The 21,554-nt window shown below is 36.8% G+C and overlaps 1 protein-coding gene across 23 annotated transcripts in view; it reads left to right on the top strand.

The window, feature by feature from the left end:
- Cask (calcium/calmodulin-dependent serine protein kinase (MAGUK family)) overlaps window positions 1–21,554 on the top strand; it is a 329,704-nt gene that overhangs the window by 845 nt on the left and 307,305 nt on the right. The window lies entirely within an intron of this gene.

The following is a 21,554-nucleotide window of genomic DNA, read 5'->3' as shown; positions in this document are numbered from 1 at the left end:
CCGTTCCGGGCCTGCCCCCTGCCCTCTCTCCCTCCCCTCTGCCTCCCTCGTTCTCTTCACCCTGGAGAATTTTTAGACGTGTACCTGGGTTTCCTGCCAGGAATGGGTCTGGGGGCTTCTTAGTAATGCGTGGAGGCCACCGAGCCCCGGTCGGCCACCCCATAAGGCGTGGGGCGGGCTCCCTGCATTTTATCTGACGGTTACACAGGGACGTGGCAGGACCGATTTTGTAGTTGCTTCCTGGGAACAGTTGGGGTTTTTGTTACCTTTCCTGTACCATAGACCTTTCACGAAAAGAGCAGCCTGCATTTCATGAGCTTGTGTGGAGAGAGCGAGAGAGCGCGTCCGGGGTTTTTAATTGTGGGGTGTGTGTCTATTGTGCCAGGATATTAGACAGATGCCTTTGTGTTCACCCCATGCCCGGATTTAAGAGGGTCATTGAAGACGGATGCGTCCAGTTTCAGCAAATTCTTCACCTGCCATAGACAAACATAGAAAGAGTTGGGGGCACCCAAATTTTTAATGCCTCGTTATGCAATGACTGTACAATCAGTGCTCGAGGCTCCCTTCCACTGTTGTTGGGATGGTGGTTAGCGTGGTAGAGCCGTCTGCTTTGAGTCACCGGGCTGGTCTAGAATATAGAACTGACAGTCCAAATGCTCATCCTTTCATCTGTGTTGTATAATTACACTAGGGAAAAGCAGGGAATCAGATTAATCACAGTCCTGATTGAGAATTAAATCTGCAGTTCCTCATCTAATTGTCCAGTCCTGAAATCTGTTTTGAATTGTTTCCTTTTCATTCTTGTCAAACAGTATTCCAAGTGCACAATCCTGCTAATTTGCTTGTGAGGGAAATGCTGGCAATCTGAAGTTGATTTCCTAGTTCAGCGTGTATTCTCTGGCTTTGGAAGTTGAGATCAGATTTAAGAGCGATTTTTGCTTATTTAATAGGGCTCGTTAGATGGCTAGTATTAGAATATTTTACTTCGTTTTGGAAGCGGTGCTTTATTGTCTATTTTAAGGTCCGCAGTTGGGAAATGAAACCAAGACAGCATTTGGCTCTAGCTCTTTTAAGTTGTCTGCACTATACTCAGTTTCAATTTTTTGAGTACGGGTAACTGATTTTTTTTCCTCCATGTTGAGATATTACAATACGGCTCACATGGTGAAATTGTGGGTAGAGCTTGCTACACTCTTTTCTTAGACCCAAATGCTCCTTGCCCCATTGTTCAGTGACCAGCCTATCTGTTAAGAGGAGGATGTCCAAATGTGTCTGGTACAGTCTTTGTGGATGTGCTCAGAGCAGCGCTGTTCAAAAGCTATTTAATGAGAGCCACGTGTAATTTGTCATTTTCTAGTAGGCACTTTAGAAAGATTTCAAACAAAAAGGTGCAATTTTCGTAAAATATTTATGTAATACATTATATATAATTAGTGATTTCAGCATGAAAAAATTTTGCCATACTGTATATCTTTTCCTACTAAACCATTGAAATGCAATGTATATTTTACACTAACAGAACATCTCAATTTTGACGCTAAGCTAATTTTTTACCAGAAGTATTTGATCTGTATTTAGGTTTCATAAAATTTGCATGTGCAAAAAAAAAAATAGATTCACATATTCAAGTTGTTCCAAACGTACATAAAAGTTTTCCACTAACTGAATTTACTATTTCTAAATTTTAATCAAGTAAGCAGAATGCAAAATGCCTCAGTTCAATTAGTCATATTTCAAGTGCTTAATATCCACAGCCTACTGCCACAATTTTAGAGAGAAAAAAATTCAAAAATCTCCTTCATTTCTTCATTGTTGTGAGGACACAAAAAAGAGAAATTCGATGTTTCTCAAAAACCACACAAATGGCTATGAGAGTGAGGGATACTTGTTGTATCTTAGTTGTAGCTGTTGTGAGCCTGAAGTTGATAATTAGAAAATGTGGGATTAAGCTGCTTGCAGATATTGTGGTGATGGAAATAGCTATCATTGAATCAATTTTGGTGATTGGTTCTGATTTCTTCAGGTCTGAAAGGATGACAGTGTAGATTTCAAACGTGGTCAGCTTCATGTTAGTAGTCTGTGTTGTGCTGACTTAAAATTGAGAAAATATTTTCAGAAGACACCCCTAGTAGAATTAAGTTTATCCATTCTGTTCTGCAGCTGCAGAAGGAGGAAGAGCAAGCGAATTTTGATATGCCACCTAGTCAGTGGCTGCCTGCATTACTGTGAACTGTGAAATTTCATTCCTATCCTACACAATCTGACTTGGTTGGTGTCGTCTATAAAATGCCATTCCTTGAAATAATGAATCCAAGATAGACTCAGTCTTAAAGACTGTAATGATGGTGCGCCTCACCCCATGCAAAGGTTGAAGATTTCTCCGGGAAATCGTGTCAGTATATATTGATCCTGAAATTGAAATTCGCTTGAGGTTTTTTATTTTAGAGACCTTGACAGCATACACTTAAACTTAGAATTTGTTCAATTATAAGCTTAAACAGAAAGGCCTTGCAAATCATCGTTCATCCGGAAAAAAATCTTTTTTGATGATTTCTAGCCAGACTCCATGGAATTTTGATTTTCTTTTGTATCAGATTGGTATCACAAATTGTGTTTACACCACAATATCTTAAGAGTTTTAAATTTTCACTAAGGCTCTTTAAAATAAATTTCAGTTTTTTAAGGCATATTGGCCACCCACCCACCCACTCATGCTTCTGCCTATTCACCTACCTACTTGCTCCTTTTCTATGAGACTCTACTTCTTCAGACTCTACTTGGTGGTGTAAGGAAATTTCAATTTGAGTGAGGGTGGGAGAGAGGGAGGCTCTCAGGAATGCAGCCCTGGCTGGCATGGAGCTTGTTATGTAGATCTGGCTGCTCTTGAACTCAGAGATCTGCCTGTCTCTGCTTTTGAAATGCTGGGATTAAAGGTGTATGCTGTCATGCCTGGTTTAAATTTCCAATGTAATCTAAACCCCCTTTGGTGTCTTTTTCTTGGTTAAGAACAGAACTTGAGGTAAGGAGATTTGGAGAGAGATTGCTCTTTGCAATACATTTTCTTTGTAGCTGTTGCAAACTTTACTCTTATTAAATCTGTCTTCGAAAGAATCAGGTATCTTAATTATAAAGATCAGGAAGGTGCTATTTCTTTTCAAAAAAAGTAAGGTGACACCCTCTGGGTTTTCTTTCTGAAAGTTGCAGAAACTCTTAAATGATTTTTGTTTCCATAACATTTTCATATGGCATCTTTCAAGTTACTGAAGCAAATACAATTATAGTCACAAACTTCCTTTTTTCTCTTTGTTTTTGAGACAGTTTTACTATATGATTTGTAGATCAGGCTGTCCTCCACTCATAGCTATACACCTGCCTCTGCTTCTGCCTCCTACATGCTGAGATTCATTGTATAGCACCACCACACCCATCTAGTCCCCAAACTTTTTACCTTAACAAATGTAGCAATTGCTGGAAAGAAAAGGTATTATGCAATACAAGTTAATAACTAATTTTGTCATAATCACTTACTGTTCCTTCTGCAGATTTATAGTTTTGTAGGTAAATGTAAAATTAGTAATGGTATATGAAATAAGTTTTAAAACAGTTCATTTAAGTTAAAACATAAAACCCACCATCTTTCTGGTGTAAGCAGTATATTTTGAAGAGGATCATACAATGTACTATTTTTATGTATGTAGGATGAATATTGGCCCTGGGTTTTAGAGTGTTCAGTAACCTGGAACTTCTGACTCTCTTTTTCTACTAGAACATAGATTGGAATGATGAAGCAATGACTCATGGACGACATGCAAGTTTGCCAGGCATACTATATTTGCTTATACCCTGAGAACACATAACATATTTAACATATTTACAGTTACTTATTTATGGTCTCGCTACCTAGCTAATAGGTAGCTTCTTGAAGGCAGGAAAATGTGTAACAAACATATTTTTTCATTGCTAAACACACTACCTGCCTTGTAATAGTCATTCATTAGCTGTGGGATAAATTGAGAAGTTTTAATAAAATCTCATTAAAAGGCAAAAAGTGTATTTATCAACTTTGGAGTAATTATTGTCCCCAAATGCTGAATTAGTTGAAAGTGGTGCTGCTTTCCCTGGCTACATATTAGAACTGTCAGGGGAACTTTTTAAAAAGGTCTGTGCCAAGACCCTGTTACAGAACAGTGTAAGGCAGAATCCTGAGACATGACACAGGTAATTGGTAAAACTAAACGAATCATGTATGAAGAGTCAGTTTTAAAAGCTAGTTTCTGGGACTAGCTTTTCAGAGGATTAAATATTTTCCAAAGTAGAATAAATATGTTTTGTAGTGCACTTAAACTATCAGACCAAAACATGGATTTTTATCTTCTATGCATTTATGTCTCTGACCCTGTTGTGTAAGAATTTAGCTTCAGCCTGTGTTTGGCTTTGGTTTCCTGGGCCTTTTATGGTTTGCATTGATTTGTGACACTCATCTAATGCTAACATGGTGATTGTCTCATGTTTGCAGCAACACAGAACAAGGATTGCTTCAATAACTGTTGATGATAGCTTTCTACTACAATGCCTTAATTTAATAAGAAATTCATTAGTTTAGTATGGATTGTTTGCACACACACTTTATTAAAAGAGAATGGTTAAGTTACTTATGTACTTTAAGTTCTGTAATTGTAACTACAATGATGCAATTTGCCAGAGAATTGAGTTAAAACCAGTCTTATGTAAACACTGGATTAATAATATATAAAATACATAATTAAGCATAGAAAAAAATTAGCTTTTCTGATTTGCGCTAATTACTCTGGCTTTCCCATGTATTGATTATATCAGTGACTTGGAGTTCTGGTAACCCAGGGGAAGCATTACATGAATCAGAAGAATTGTCCTGAAAACTTAAATAGACACTGTACATAAAATAGTTTTTAATATTAAGCTTAGGAAGTGGTGGGGAGTGTTCTGGCTAAGATCACATGGGATTCTATCTGCTTTTAAAGGCTGTTCCTTTTGGCCACAGTTTACTGGTGTTTCAGGTTATGGGAAAAAATACCATATTGGATTTCTTTAAAATAAGGCTAATTTTCATCTTTAAAATCTATTATTGTAAAAGATGATTACTTTCCAGTTACACTTCTCACCTCTTTGGTGGACTGTACTATTCCTTCTTAAATTACTTCTTTTTTTCTCTTGCTTTATGACTTTGGTTCTCAACCTGTGGGTTGGGACCTCTTTGGGATCAAATGACCCTTTAACAGGGGTCACATATCAGATACACTATATATCAGATATTTACGTTATGACTCATAAGGGTATCAAACTTAACAGTTATGAAGTAGCAATGGAAATAATTATGGTTGGAGGTCACCATTTCATGAGGCACTACTGCATTGAAGGGTCGCAGCATTAGGAAGGTTGAGAACCATTGGTCTAAGATGAAGTATTAGCATTTGTAATCAAACTAATTGATAAATCTATATATTCTTTAGCAGTGGAAATAAGGACTCTTGACCATATGTCCACAGTATAATTGGTTTTGAAACGTTCTCTATCCCTTTTACTCCTCAAGTGTTTGCTCCCCAGACTAAGTATTCTAAGTTTCTGAGTCAGAAGTAGTGAGGTTTGCATAGAGGCGTTTGTTGGAGGCTAGGGTGGATGATTTCTTATGCCCTGTGCTACATAGTGAATTGCATTTGACTTTGAAAACCACGTCCTAAACTGCAGCTTCCGAATCTGTCTCAGCTGCCAGCACTGTTCACTAAAGTAGTGAAAAAATGCTACTGTTGTACAGTTGCCACTGTAGAGAAAGTACCTGTCACCAGCTGCCAGGTTGATGGGATGTTCTGCTTTTCCAATATGGAGCTTATATTTTACTTGCCATTTATAATACAGATTTCTTTTTCCTGTATTTGTGTTTTATAGATTTTGAGTACTGGCTTTTAAGTAAAATAGTTTGCTTTTCCAAAATAATGCCATTTCCATTCACTAGCTTGTATTTGGCCATGAAGTAGATGGAAGCCTTTTGTTGAGTGACAAAGAAAAGATTAAGTACAATGTTTCTCCTTTTTATCTTTTTAAGTTCCTAGTATTTATCACACTAATATTGTTTCCTTAAATTATTCCATTATAGAGATGTTCATTCTTTCTGGTGTCAAGGATTCTTTGTCCTTGGATGGTGTTAGTATGCTCCTCTCCTTTCCTTTCTCATCCTCTCTCTCATCTTAAACAGCTTTTCTTTATGGTTCCTGCCTCTGCTCCTGCTGGCTTTCCTCCTCCCTGGCTTCCCTCAATGACAGACTAGTACCGGGTCATGTAAACCAAATAAACACTTTCCTCCTCCAAGTTGGTTTTGGTCAGTGTTTTATTGCAGCAAACTAGGACATCACTGAACCATAGATAGATTTTACTGCTTATTAAATGAAGAATGGTTTATTCTGTTCCAGAGGTCTCTACCCTTGCTATGGTGTGCAGATAGCTATTATATCACTGCTAGTTCATGCATCCAATTTTGTGCTTTAAGGAAACACATTTTCAGCCTTTCTGCTTATCTTTTTTTTCCACTGAATATCGGATTGCTTTGCTTTGTGGTTTGTAAGGCATCCCCTGAAGATCTGATCTGGTAACCTTTGGGTACATTTTTATCTATATAGAAGGAATGATACCTGCTTCACACGCTATTTGCATAGATTAGTGATTTAAAGTGAAGGTTAAGTGTTTTTTACTTGTAGAATGTCTCTGCCATACTCAAATTTCTTTTGACAGTTTTGTATGTAAGTTTCAACAATTTTATATGTGATCTTTCTCAGTGTTAAATACATGCTCTGTTACATAAATAATATGTTGAAATGAATATGTAGGTAAAGTATCATTTATTCATTCATGTATTTGTAGCTGTGAAGTCATGGGCAAATTAGTTAACATCTCTGATCATTAGTTCCTTTACCTGTAAAATGAAGATGATAGTATAGTTTTCTTTTGAGGTGGATTGTGAAGATTAAATAATACAATCTATGGAAATGTTTGCAGTTTTTATTTTAGTTGCATCATCATCATCATCCAGCAAACACTTGAATTCTCCAGCCTCAAGGAGCTCTGTAAATAAGAGACAGATGATTACATCTAGACCATAGCACACTAATTGTTGAATCCTGATAAGTCAGTAAGGCAAGAGTCACAGCTAACTTGTCCATGCTGCTTGCTGTCTGGGCATAGGTTTAAAGCCAGCATAAAGAAAGTCGTCAGTAGTTGTTGAATGAATATATTAAGTGAGAAACCCAGAGACAATGTGACTACCTAGCAGGAAAATAAATTTGAGGAAATCTTTGTAGCGGACACAAAACTTGAAAGGGTTGTTAGTCCTTGGGTAATATTTAAAATTTTAGGCTTGTTTTTTCATTCCTAAAAATAAGTAGAGAAATTCAGATAAAGGAACTCTAATAACTCTTAGGAATATATAAATATATTCAAGAGCACCTAGTGTCTTTTAGCAAAAAAAAAAAAAAAAAAAAAAAAAAAGTTATATGCTACGAAAGATATTCTTTGTGTTCCTAATTTATTTGTAAGCCTGTCTCGGGTTGTAGTATTACAGTGTGGTGAAAAGCTCCAAAATTTTTGTTAAAAGAGTTTTATATCATACCTTTGCATTTGGACATTGGGTAGAATTAATTGCTCATAATGTGAGATTTTATGATGAAGAAAAGGAAACTCTAGGGCTGGTGAGATGGCTCAGAGGGTAATGGTACTTGCCAGCAAGCCTGACTACTTGAGTTTGATTCCTGCTGGGACTCACAATGGTGAAAGGAGAGAACCAATTCCTGCATGTTGTTCTGTGGTGTGTGTACATATGTATATATACATATAATACAAATTGTGCTAATTTGTTTAAAAGAAAAGGAAGATCCTGGAATATGTATTTAAGAAATAACTATATACACGCTTTGTTAAATTTATACTGTAGTAGTTTCCCAAATTTTATTATGACAGCAGTTTCCATATCTTAACCAAGGACAAATGAGTAGTGTGTGAAACATTGGGCACTGACTCTAAAGTACCTAAATGCACACTCTGTAAGTATGATCACCCTGACTCTCTCTCCTCCAACCCCATTTCTCCATGACTTCCTGGCTGGCCTGTTCCCTTCTTTCTCTCTCCTCTCTCTTTCTGTCCCATTTCTTTCCCAGACTCCCTTCTCACCCCCCCCCCCTTCTCATGCCCCAAAATAAACTTCATTTTATACCCTCCCCCACAAGGAAAGGATCATCCTGATGGGAGAGGGTGGTCTACTTAGACACTTGTATGGAAATAGGTTGGCTTCAGAAGATAGTAAAAGGTGTCTTTTCCTATAATCCTTGGACAGTGTTATTTATATTGCATCATTTAGGTTAGCAGTTTCACTGACTCCACCTGTCTCCCTTAAACTATTAGTTTAAAAGGAGAACTGTCTGAATTTATTTGTATATGAATAATTTCCCATCTTCTATTTAGGCTTAATATTATTATCTTAATTAGGCCTCAGTCAAGCAGTATAATGTAATATTGAATTTGAGATTATCAGGTTTCAGGTTTCTTTTTTCTAAAGAGATTTTTTTTAAACATTTATTTATTAATTATATGTATGCACACTGTAGCTGTCTTCAGACACCCCAGAAGAGGGCATCAGATCTCATTACAGATGGTTGTGAGCCACCATGTGGTTGCTGGGATTTGAACTCATGACCTTCAGAAGAGCAGTCAGCGCTCTTAACCACTAGCCATCTCTCCAGCCCCAGGTTTTTTTGGAGACATGATCTCAACTGTGTAGATCAAACTGGCTTCACAGATATCCACATGCCTCTGCTTCTTGATTGTTGGGTTAAAGGCATGGGCAACCATGCCCACCTAGATACTATCTTTTAAAAAAGTCTATGGAGCAGGGTCCTCTGCAGGAATAGCATGTGCCCTTGGCCACTGAGCTGTCACTGTAGCATGATTATCTTTTGAATAAATGTCTTCTTTTAAAGTACGTATTTATAAAGTAATTAGATGCTTGTAAAACAGGAAGCTCTTTTCACTGAGACCATTCTTAATTATATTTCACATGAATTTGACAAATTATTACTAGACTATTTGGATAACAGATCAAATTGAGAATATAATTATCTCATAGTATAATCAACATATTTTAAGACATGCTAATATGTGGGGGGAAAACCTATTACTAGCCATACCTGTTGTAACCTATGCTATTTTTTTCTTTAAAAAGATTTCTTCTAATGGATATATCTACATCTTGCATCTGAGGCTCAAGGAACATAGAAGAAGAAGGGGTGAAAAGATTTTAAGAGCCAGGGAGTTTGTTGATTGTAAGAGCCAAAGATGAGTGAGGTTGTGTCTCGTAGTAACATCAGGAGCTACACTCATAAAGCCTTACCAGTATGACTGGCCAAACATGAGCTGAACAACGATGACATCAGTGAGCATGCCAAACTGGATGGAGAGAAGCCCATGAGGCTTCAACCCCACACAGAGAACTAAAAGCAGCTGAGGAAAGCTGGGAGTGGGAGAGGTGGCCTTCCCCAGGGGAAAGCACACAAGTGCTTGTTCAGTGCTGTTTAAGTCAGTCCTGAAAACATGCATACAGGTTGTATTATATTTATATCTACCTGCATACAATAACAATTAGTGAAAAAAGAGGCCATGAATTTGAAGGAGCGTCAGGAGGGCTTGTAAGGAGGGTTTGGAGGGCAGGAAGGGAAAGGAGAAATGTAATTATAATCTGAAATTTTTTTAAAAGGTTTTTCTTATGGCTATTAATGTAATCTATGTAAACGTCTGTTCACATGAACATGCTTTGTTTATCATATTTGCAGAGAGAGCCTGGAAATCTGAAGAGGAAGCATTCAGAGCTTGCTGCTATACCTCTTAGATTCCCAATGTTAATGTTTCGCCTGGGCCTGAGTCTTCCCATTAGACTGCTGGATCATACTTCATAGTCTATGACTTACTTGTCCTAAAGGTCCAGTGGGCTTTAAATTGATATCTGGAGCTTCAGGCTTCTTGGTTAGATTTACCTTGGTGGCTTCAGTATTAGGCTTACAAATATGAATATGGACTTGATGGCCTTATTAGCACATTTCCTCTTATTTCCAGATCCTTTCTTAGACATAGAAGCAGAGAGAGCTGTAAGTTGGATTTTAAAAAAAAAAAAGCAATTTAGGAATTGGTAGTCTAGGCATGATGGCTCTTTGCTGCAATTCCAGCAATTGGGAGGCAAAGACAGGAAGCTTACTGTAAACTCAAGGCTAAAATAAAAGACCAAGACAAATATTCCAAAGAAACTTTATTTTTAAAAATGGTTGTTTGTTTAGCCTGGCATTCACAATGTAGAGCAGGCAGGCCTCATACAGAGATTCACCTCCCTTAGCTTTCTGAGTGCTGGGATTAAACACATACGCTACCATGCCTCTTAGAAAAGTATTAAGTACATTTTCACATGACACCAGTATTTGGATTATTTTTCTCTATTTCTTCATCTCATAAAAGAATGGATAGCTGAAGTGATGGCTTAGACATTAAGAGAACTTGCTGATCTTACAGAGGACCCAAGTTCTGTTGACAGCACCCATGTTGGGCATCTTACAACTGCCTGTAATTCCAGTTCCAGGGGATCCAGTGCTCATAAAATAAAAATCAAAACCAAACATTTTAAAAAGAGATAGTAATGATTGGCACTGCTGAACTTTCTTTGATTTGGGAAGGATTTATTTTTTCTAGAAAATGTGTGTGTGTGAGCGAGATGTATGTGTGACATATGTGGAGGTCAGAGGACAACTTGTATGAGTTGGTTCTTTCCTTCCACCATGTTGTTCTTAGGGATCCAACCCAAGTTGTAAGGCTTGTGCAGTGATTGCCTTTATACACAGCTTGCTGGGCTCTACCTTTGTCCTTAAACTGATTTCATGTTGTCTTTATGAGCCTTACATAATATGCTTTGTCTCTTAAGTATGATTTAGAACATATTATGTCGAAATGTTGATTATACAAAGGTAAAGTGTGTTTACTGATGGAGCAATAATAAATTCACACTGAAATCAAAGCAAAGACACAATAGAAATTAACGTTTTTTTTTTCTTTAAATTGTAAATTTTCGATTGAACCTTTAAATTTGGAACTTCAAGTGAGAAACATTTGTATCTAACCAGATATGAAGTTAGACTCTTCAACAAATGGTTAGCCTGGAAGGAAGAATTTAGGTATTCTCAAAGTGTAGAACCTTTTGGTTAGCAGCTGCTCCCAGGAATGTGGTAGAAATGCAGATCTCAGGCCTCACCTTGACCTTCCAGATCAGAAGCTAGGGGGATAGAGTCCCATTATTGCCACGTTAACAAGATCTCCAAGAGAATTCTGATACATATCACATTTTTTTTTATAACTATCCACTTAGAACTCTAGATCAGTAAATGATGGCTTGTAGACTAAAATGGTTCACTCCCTCTTTCTTATGTATGGCTGCTTTGTATGCTATAAGCAGAGTTGGATAGTTCTTCAGGACTACTGTCCGCAGAGCCTTGATTATTTGTTATTTGGCCCTGTTAACAAAGAGCTCATTGACCCCTGTTTGAAATAAAGTTTTAATATTGTTTCCTTGCCCAAAATTCTAAAGAGTGAGTAGTTAAAATCATTAGATAAATATTCACATCTTCCTTTACACATGACCCTCATATTTCTACAAACCCATTCCACTTTCTAATATCAACTTATTAACTCAATGACTAGACTTTTAAATAAAAATAAAATACTATGTTGCCCTTTCTTTTCTCTGCTTGGTGATAGTACCAAGCTTGATAATAGTGCTATGACCATTTCTCACTGATTCCATGTGGTGTGCTTTGGTATTTCTATATTCTAGTGTAATCTAACTTAATCATACATTGTAATCTTCATTTCTCGATATTCCTCCTGCCTTTTTTATTTCCTCAAGACAAATCCCACTTTGTGACTGTTTTGTTTAGGAATCCATGAGCTAATTGCTGTGCCTGAAGTACCTTTGTCCTGCAGTGCTGTAGTTGCTTGCACTTTACCAGAGTGATTGACACACAGATAACAAATATCTTGGGTACTCTTCAATCATTTCCTAGGAGAGTTATTGTTAGCATTTACACATCCAACCAAGAATGGTGATTCATGTCTATAGTTGGGGTGCAATTCTGAACTGATTTTTCCTTTGTCCTTGCTCTCAATTGTTAAGATCATTGGTGGTCAGCATCACATAAAATATAGGGAGTGATTTTACTACTGTTCTTATTGATGGACTGGGATACTTCTGTTTCCCCATATCACTGAAGGAAAGCCAGTGGGTTTTCTTTTGAAAGAAAGGCCATGCTATAGTCTCCTGCTCTAATAGCAAAAGCAGAAAAGGTGGTTTTGTTGCAGATGTGATTCCATGCTTGTATTTCTTTTCCTTCTATGACCGTTTTAAGTAAGAAAAGAGGACTTGGCTAAGTGTTACTGAGCTGTCTTACTTGTGAGTTTGTTTGGTTCATGATTTATCTCAGACAAGGAACATAGTTAATGAATTCAGACTGGACATGACTGAATTAGCTCTTTCATTATTTTTAGGGTTTCCCCATCAACTTAATTCATACCTTTTGCCCTACTTACTCATCCCGGTGGTGAGATAGAAAGAGGAGACACATACAAAGGCAAACACACAGAATCTGGTCATTTAGGTCTATTGCCCAAGGCAGCCTGTCAGATAATTTGAGATTTACTGTTTTCTGCAAAATAGTGTTGGAGGTGAAGTATTTTTTTAAAATTAAATTATGGCTATGACTAAAACATGAACTCTTTAAAAGAAGGCAGTGTTATTTTCCCAGCTATTACAATAGCCACCCACAGAAATCATCTGAGCCACCTCATCCTTTCTGTTTTATCTACCTGAAACAGGCCGGGTGGGTGATGCTAAAAGTTTGGTAAATCACACTACACTTTAACTAAGAGGAATGCTCTGCTGGTTTATGCTGTGGTGTTCTCTCTGGTGCAGGGGCATCTGAGACAGTCCTACACATTCAGAGGTAAGTAAGCTTCAGTAATTATCTTTACTTCCTTGGCAGCCACTTATGTTTGTGAGGTGAGCATTCCTTTCAGAGAAGCAACTGCTAGATAAATTCTGCTGAATGTGGCTTTTGAACCATTTTCAAGGCTATGATGTTCACATTCAAAATGTCTTAGTAAGCTGGGCATGGTGGCGCACGCCTTTAATCCCAGCACTTGGGAGGCAGAGGCAGGCGGATTTCTGAGTTCGAGGCCAGCCTGGTCTACAGAGTGAGTTCCAGGACAGCCAGGGATACACAGAGAAACCCTGTCTCGAAAAGAAAAAAAAACAAAAACAAAAACAAAAAAACAAAATGTCTTAGTAAGTAAGAGAGGGTGATTTAAGAGTGTCTGTGGTGCATTATCAGCTAAGGCTCATTAGGAAATAGACTTTGGACGCAAATCTCCAGGTAACAAGTCTTATGTTCTTATTGTACTAATACTTTCCTACTTTGAAACCACTGAAATCTCCCCATGCCTCTTTGAAACTAATTTGTAAACAGAATTGTATTGTAGATATTGAATATAGTGGTATAATCCTATCTAGTACTAATTACTAAGTAGTTTCCCTAGTTTCTGAGAACTTTCAAAGTGTCAGGCTTCATACCACAGTTTTTCCAGAGTTTGCATTGTTTTCCCTTCTCTCCTTGCTATTGTTACACTCAGACTGCCTAGTGCAGTGGTTCTCAATCTTCCTAATACAGTGACCCTTTTCTACAGTTCCTCATGCTGCGGTAACCCCCAACCATAACGTTATTTTCATTGCTACCTCATAGCTGTAATTTTGTTACCATTATCGATCATGATGTAGGTATCAGTGTTTTCTGATGGTAACCCCTGTGAAAGGGTTTTTTCAACCCCCAAAGGGTTCAAAACCCACAGGACAATGAACACTGATTTAGTATAACCCATGTGGCTAGACTCGCTTTCAGTCAACTAGCTAGCCCAACCTGACCTTGAGTAAAGGTAGGTAATACAGTAGCTACAAGGATGCAGCTGTTTCAGGTTAGTAATTATTAAATATAATTCATTAAACAGAACTTTCTCTGGAGAGAATTTCTAAATCACCAGTAGACTGATGAAAAAGTGTACGACACTGAATCATTGAAAAATGCAAATAGGAAACCATAGTGATAAGCATGTTACACTTAGGACAGCTAGAATTAAAAAGATAGATGGCTGCTTTGCGCAGGTGGCTCTGGTTAAACTAAGTGGATCATAAAACCGAAAGTCATGAATCTGGGAAAAGGGCTGGGAGGAAGGAAGAGCAGTGCACATGAATGGGAGGAAGAGAGAAGAGACTGGGAAGAGAAAGTAACTAGAATGCTTTATACACATACATGAAATTGTCTACGACCAAGCGTAATTAATTTGCAAAAGGCTGATAGCAAGATTATAAATGGTGAGAATATAAAATGGTACAGCCACTATGCAAAATATGCTGTCAGTTCTTCAAAAAGTTAGTTTTGTGGGACCCAGCAATTCCTTTACTAGGTATATAGCCAAGAGAACTGAAAACTTGTATTTACACAAAACTCATGTATAAAATACTCATATGTACATTATTCATAATGGAAAAGATGCAGAAACAACTCCACTGTACATTGGTAGACAAACAGTTAAGAAAATTTAGTAATTGCACAGTGAATTTTTATTTGGCCATAAAAGGAGTGAAGTATTTATACAGCTTTCAACATGGATTCCTCTAAAACTTATTCTAAGTGAAAGAAACCAGGCATATAAATACCACATGATGTATAATTGTGTTTATATACATTTCCAGAAGAAATACATATTTTGATAGAAAAACTAAATTTGTGGTTACTAGGAGTTGTGGGGAAAAGACAGGATATAGAGTGACTGTAAGAGATCATGGGGTTTCTTCTTTGGTCTCCAGAATAGTGCTTGCTCATCAATGCACAATTTTGAATATACTGAAGCCCACCAAATTGTATATTTAGAAGAGTAAATTTTATTGTTTGTGGATATCTCAATAAAAATGTTATTTTTTAAAATTTTAGCTTTTAAGTCACACCAGCAACATTTCATATGCTCAATAGCTATGTATTGTTAGTGGCTACATGTTGGTGGCACAGATTTGGAACGTTTTTGCCATCATCCACAATTTTGTTGAATAGCACTTATCTAGAGGATTTGAGACTCATAATTTGGGACAAAAAAGGAAGGAAGGAAGGGAGGGAGGGAGGGAGGAGAGAGAGAGAGAGGGAGAGAGAGAGAGAGAGAGAGAGAGAGAGAGGTACAAGCCTAAAAACCAAAAAGAGTCTAGAAGTGATTTAGAGAAACGTTGATTTATGATACTTTAGTGCTATCTGACTGTTTCATTAAGAGACACCACCAGCCTATTTTTCAAATCATTCTCAAATGAGTGTGGTAAGTGGTTATGTCTTGTATGTCTTATTTGTGTTAGCAATTTTAAGACAATTTAAATCATAGCCAGTATCTTTTCCAAGCATGGTGTTCTAAAACTACAAATCAACAAGAATAACTGGAAAATTCACAAATATGTGCAAATTACGTGACACGTTCCTTAACAACTGATAGGTCATAGAAGGAACTGAAAGAGAAAATATTTTACATCTAATTAGAGACAAATGGAAATAAAATATACTAAAACTTGAGAATTAAGGCAAAACCCTATTCTATGAATGAAGTTTATGGTGCTCAACACCAACCTTAGAGGCTGGGGAATGACTCAAGCTGGAAAGTTGCTTGCCAGGCAAGTGTGAGGACCACAATTCAGATCCCAGAATTCAAGTCAAAAATCCAAATGTTGATGGCACATTCTCATAATCCCTGCACTGGGGAGGTAGAGTCAGACAGATCCTTGGAACTCACTGCCTACACTCTAGCCAAATAGGTAAGTTCCAGGTAAAGTGAGAGACTGTCTCAAAAGGTAAGTTGAAGATAACTGAAGAAGATATCTGATGTTCACCTCTGGCCTACACATGTACACACATGTCAAGAAAAAGCAAAGATTACAAATAAATATTTAACTTCGCACCTGAAGTAGGGAAAAAAAAAAACACCCACAAACAAACCTAGGCTCCAAAGCAAAGTGAAAGAATAAATAAGCAAAAATTAGTGAAATAGAAGATTAAAAAAAAAAAAAAAACCAAGAACTAACAAAACTAAGTTAATTCTTTTTGAAGATGAAATCTACAAACTTTCAGCCAGATTAAGAAAAGTAAGTAAATGAAAGGATTTTTTTTCTTTTTTACAACAAGTAATAGAGAAATAGGATTATAAGAGACTGCTTTGAGCAATTACATGGTAGCAAATTGAATCACCTGAAGAAATGGATACATTCTTAGAAAAATATTCCTTTCTAAGATTAGATCATAAAGAAATAGAAAATCTGAACAGACCAATAATGGAGAAGGAAATTAGTAATCAAAAACCTTTCCACCAAGCAAAGCAAGGAGTCAAGGTTGCTGGCTTCATTAATAAATTCTCCTGAATATTACAGAAGAGTTAATGTCAGTCCTTTGCAAACTCTTAAAAATTTGAAGAGGAGGAATTATTTCAAACTGACTTTATGAGGTAAGTATTACTCTAATGTCAAAGCAGACTACGAGAAAAAGAGAAAAGTACACACCAATATCCATGATGGAGGTAATTTGCAAATTCTTCAACCAAATGTAAGCAATCCAAATTTAATAACATAGTCAAAAGGGCGTGCATCCTTTCCTCAACCTCAAACGAATGAGTGACAGAAAAACTGGCTTTCTTAGATTGCAGTCTGCTATTGTAGAAGTTATGATGGATCATAGACACACCAAGGAGGCAAAAGATGAACTTTTTAAAAGGCAAAACAAGGAAAGTTACATATGTTATTTTGTAAGAATTATCCTTGGTTACAGGCTCAGTAAAGGATGGCATGTGTGGTCCAAAGTTGAACAATAATGGCTGGGTAGACATCCTTGTAGAAGTATTTCTTTGTACAAGGTTGCAATTTTTGGCAATGTTTGTGATAACTTGTATCACGTATGCATGAGGAAGATTTTCATGAGAACCCCTTTCTTCCTGGTTTCCTGATTATTACACTTTGTCCTAAATGGCTTCATTTTGGTTTTTACAACTTTCACACTTGTTACAAAAATGCTCTGCCTAAAGGGACTCTTGAGAAAGCTGGTTATCATATAGAATGACATGGACAAATGAACACACCTCTTTGATTTCTAGTTTTTTTCCCCCCAGTGGGAAAATGGAGAGGTTGACGTCACTGATAATTTTTAAGTACTCTTGAACTCTAAAATTAGTGATTCTGTAACTGATTATTTCATTTTACCTTTGATACTAATCAAACTTTTTATTTCATTTACTTACTATTAAATTTTAGGTAGCATGGATGGGAGGGAAAGAAGTATCATACCATCATGATTAAATAAAATTTATCTGTAGGGTGCAAAGATGTTTCATTATATGCTATTAGTTAATGTAAAAATATTAGTAGAATAAACTCTGAAATCCATGTGGTTATCTCACTAGAAGAAAAAAGATAAAACGGAAAAAATCCAATAAAATTTAAATTCCTTTTACGATAAAAAAAAAAAGAACTAGGAAAGAATGTACATGAGCACACTGAATGCAATGTGTAACCACCCCACAGCTAATATACTGAATCTAGAAATTTTGAAAGCTTTTCCTTTAATTTATAAACAGGTTATGCATACCCAATCACCAATTCTTTTTCATATATTACTGGGAGATCAAGTTGGAGCAGTTAATAAATAAAAGGCATCCAAATCACAAAGAAAATAATAAAAAGTTCATATATATATATGTCCTTAACAGACTACTGAAGAGGAGGAAAAGGAGACTTCATAAATTTAAATTTTTTCTATAAGTTTTCTTTCTGTTCTTTAGATAGAATGCCTTCATATTTGCTTATTTTTCTTCTTGTCAGTTTAATTTTATGTTGAATTCTTCTAATGAAAATTTCATTTTGATTATTAATAATTCTTTAAAGAAACTAAGACAAATTAAAAACATTTCTTGCATTGATGTAGGTTTTTGATGATACCCTTGGTTTTAGCTTCTTTGCTATACTTCCTAGAACAAACTCTCATAAATCTATAAATTTCCTCCTGCATGCACATGTTTACATGAACACACAAACACACACGCAAATGTAAGAAAATAAATAAAAAGAGGACTGAGTCCTACAGTTGTCCTCGCACCTCTGCATACCTGCTGTGGCATATTCATGTGTGTCTGTATGCACACGTGATAAAACTACAATACAACTAAAGCATACAACTAAACCCAACAGTTGGGTCTCTTCAGAGCCAATTTTGGTTGGCTACTATTTCCCTTCAGCAATTTTTTTCTCAATGAGTTAATATTTTCAATAATATGTTATAACAGTTCTTGTTATGAGTCTCCAAAGGTGGTTGTTTTCATCTGGCTCAGTGATTTGCATGGACTAGTTATGAAGTTATGCTTCCTCTCTGGTAGCATGGAACTGTTTGGCTTTCTTTTAGTCAGGATCTCTGGTGCCTGGGCTATCTTTATTATGTAACTGATACTGACCTCAAATTCAAAGTAGCACTCCTGCCTCAACCTCCTGAATTATAGGGATTGCAAGGATTGTTCATCCTGCCAGCATGAACATTTTGTTTCATTTTCTTCAATTTATTAAAGTCTGTTTTCCTAGGGTTTTCCATTTGGTCAGCATAATTTAATGGGTAATCAACGATTGGCCAGTTTACCACAAGCATTTTGAGCCAGTGAGCCTTACATCTTTTGTTAGGGAGAATTTGTATGTGGAGTGGAGCAGACATTTGAAGTTTAGGTAATTTATAAGTCTTTTTAGGACCTGAAGAGATGGATCATGAGTTAAGAGCTTATACTGCTCTTGCAGGAGACCTGAATTGAGTTCTCAGCATCTGTGTCTGGTAGTGGTAACTCACAACTACCTGAAACTCCAGTTCCAGAGTATCCAAAGCCTATTTTGGACTCTTTAGGTGCCTTTACTGATATGCACATAAACTCACATATGCGTGACTTAAAAAAGTAATATGTAAACATCTGCCTTGATTTGTAAACCAAAGGAACCTAGTGGAATACCCAGAGACAAACCCGTACAGCACTGCACACCAGTTATTTTTTTTTTTTACAAAGTGTCAATAACATGAATTGAGAAAAGACTTCATATTTATTGTATAGGTGCTGGCAGAAAAGGGTACCTAGATAATTTCTCTCACCTTGCATAAAAAAAAAATCTCAAACTCGATCAGAGATGATAATTTAAAACAGGAAACACTGGAACTGCTAAAGAAAAACAAAGGATATAGGTACAGGCAACAGATTTCTATCTATAACCCCAATAACACAAGAAACAAGTCCAAGAATTAGCACATAGAATTACATGAGAATTAAGAAGCTGTGAAGCAAAAGAAACTAAGATCATCTTTAACCATCAGAGAAATACAAAGAAAAACTACTTTCAGATTTCACCCCACCCTATTGAGAATGGCAATCATCAAGAAAATAAATGACAAGTACAGGTTCGGATATAGGAAAGGGGAACCCTTGTATTCTGTGGGAAGTATAGGCTAATGCACTACTATACAAATTGGATAACCTGGCTGTACCACTCCTGGAAATCTACCCCCAAAATGCTACATCCTACTATAGAGATGCTTGCATATCCATGTTTATCACTGTTTCTTTTACAATAAATAGCAAGGAGATTAAATCAGCCTGAATATCCATCAACAGAAGATGAAATTGTGTTTCTGTGTGTGTGTGTGTGTGTGTGTGTGTGTGTGCACATGCACATAATGGAGTTTTATTCCACTGTAAAGAAAAATATATTTAGGATTTTGCAAGAAAGTGGGTGGAACTGGAAAATACTAAGTGAGGTAATTGAGGCTCAGAAAGACAAATATGCACGCTCTTTCCCACATGCAGATTCTAGCCCCAAACTGGAAAGTATGCTTATCCAAGTGTGAGGGGGAATGCGCAAAGGCCAGGAAACTAGAAACGGGCACATAAGACTGCAAAAAAGAACCTCGAGCAATGACCAGTAGGGGCCACAATTAAATATGGAAGGGAGGAATAATGGGGGGAAGTATGATGAGGAAGGCAGACTGATGAGGGATGGTGGGGGAGAGTCAGCCAAGTGAAACGTTTATGAAAACCTATTATTTTGTCGACTAGTTAAAATAAGAAAAAATTACACACACACGCACACAACCTGCCTGACTTTCACTTTGAGTTTGTACAGAGCCTCACCACCAGCTGCAGTTCTAGGTAACTGGGAGCCTCCCCAGTCCCTCTCAGGAATGCACATAGCTCTGTACATAATGCACAGTCTTTCTGAACCTCCAAAATACATTAAAGTTTTAAGTCCTCTTTGTGTCATTTCAAAGTTCTCCTATTTATATGCTTGCCTATTGTCTTATTTGCCTCAAAGAAATGTTGTGAGTTTAAGTAGCTGTGGGTTTTGATTGTGCACTGATGATTGCTATTCTTTTCACCGGTGCTCCAAGAATGGGGTTCATAAATCGGGTCAACTCCCTGCAATGACAGTTTCCACAAAGCTAGGAGACCACAGAATCCTGGTAAAGGATGGGAACCGCTCCATGTCAAGTGCCACAGACCTTCTGGTATTACCCATCATCTGTAGGCAGAAGCCTCATTCTGCCGTTTTATGCCTTACCTCATAGGTTTACACTGTGTCTGTAATTTGTTAGCTTTTCATTTAGTATAAGTATTTCCTCCTGTCCTTGATAATTCATTATACTTTCTGATGACTGTGTCATCTTATCATTTATTTGAAAGCCTTATAATTTACTTGGTGATTCCCCTATTATTGTACTTTAGATAATTACTTATATAATTTGACTGACTTCCCCAATAGGCGCCAAGCTCAGGAAGGCCTGAAACTGTTTTGTTTACTTTGTTCTACTTCACCCTCAGTGTCTAACATAGTAATTTTTGTTTCCTCACTTTAAAAAATGTTACAGTTAGTACTTTCAAAAAATATGTCTTGCTGGCAAGGTTTTATCCAGATGTGTGTGTGTGTGTGTGTGTGTATTTTAACCAAGAATGAAGTTCCAGAAATATAACAGCTTAGTCAAATGATTATTATTGGCTTCTGTGTTAGAGGACAACTTGGTAGATTTGATTTTCTCCTTTCACCTTCACATGGATTCTGGGAATTGAACTCAGATTGTCAGGCTTGCAGAGCAAATGCCCTGGTTTTGTTCTTGTTGTTTGTTTTCAGTTTTGTCTTTTTTAAAGTCATATTTGATTGGTATATATGTATGTATGTGTGTGTGTGTGTGTGTGTGTGTGTGTGTATACATATATATATGCAACCTATAATTAAGAATGCCAGAAATACATAGAGTTAGCATAAATAGAAACACATGTGTGAACAGACATAAATGACATTTTAATTTGTGTGGCTCTTGAGCATGTTCATTTTCCAGGAGCCAATCAGCATTGAG

Source organism: Mus musculus, chromosome X (assembly GCF_000001635.26).
Source record: "Mus musculus strain C57BL/6J chromosome X, GRCm38.p6 C57BL/6J".
Lineage (NCBI taxonomy): Eukaryota > Metazoa > Chordata > Mammalia > Rodentia > Muridae > Mus > Mus musculus.
Note: the sequence above shows the minus strand (reverse complement) of the source record. Positions and strands in the feature narration are given on the sequence as shown.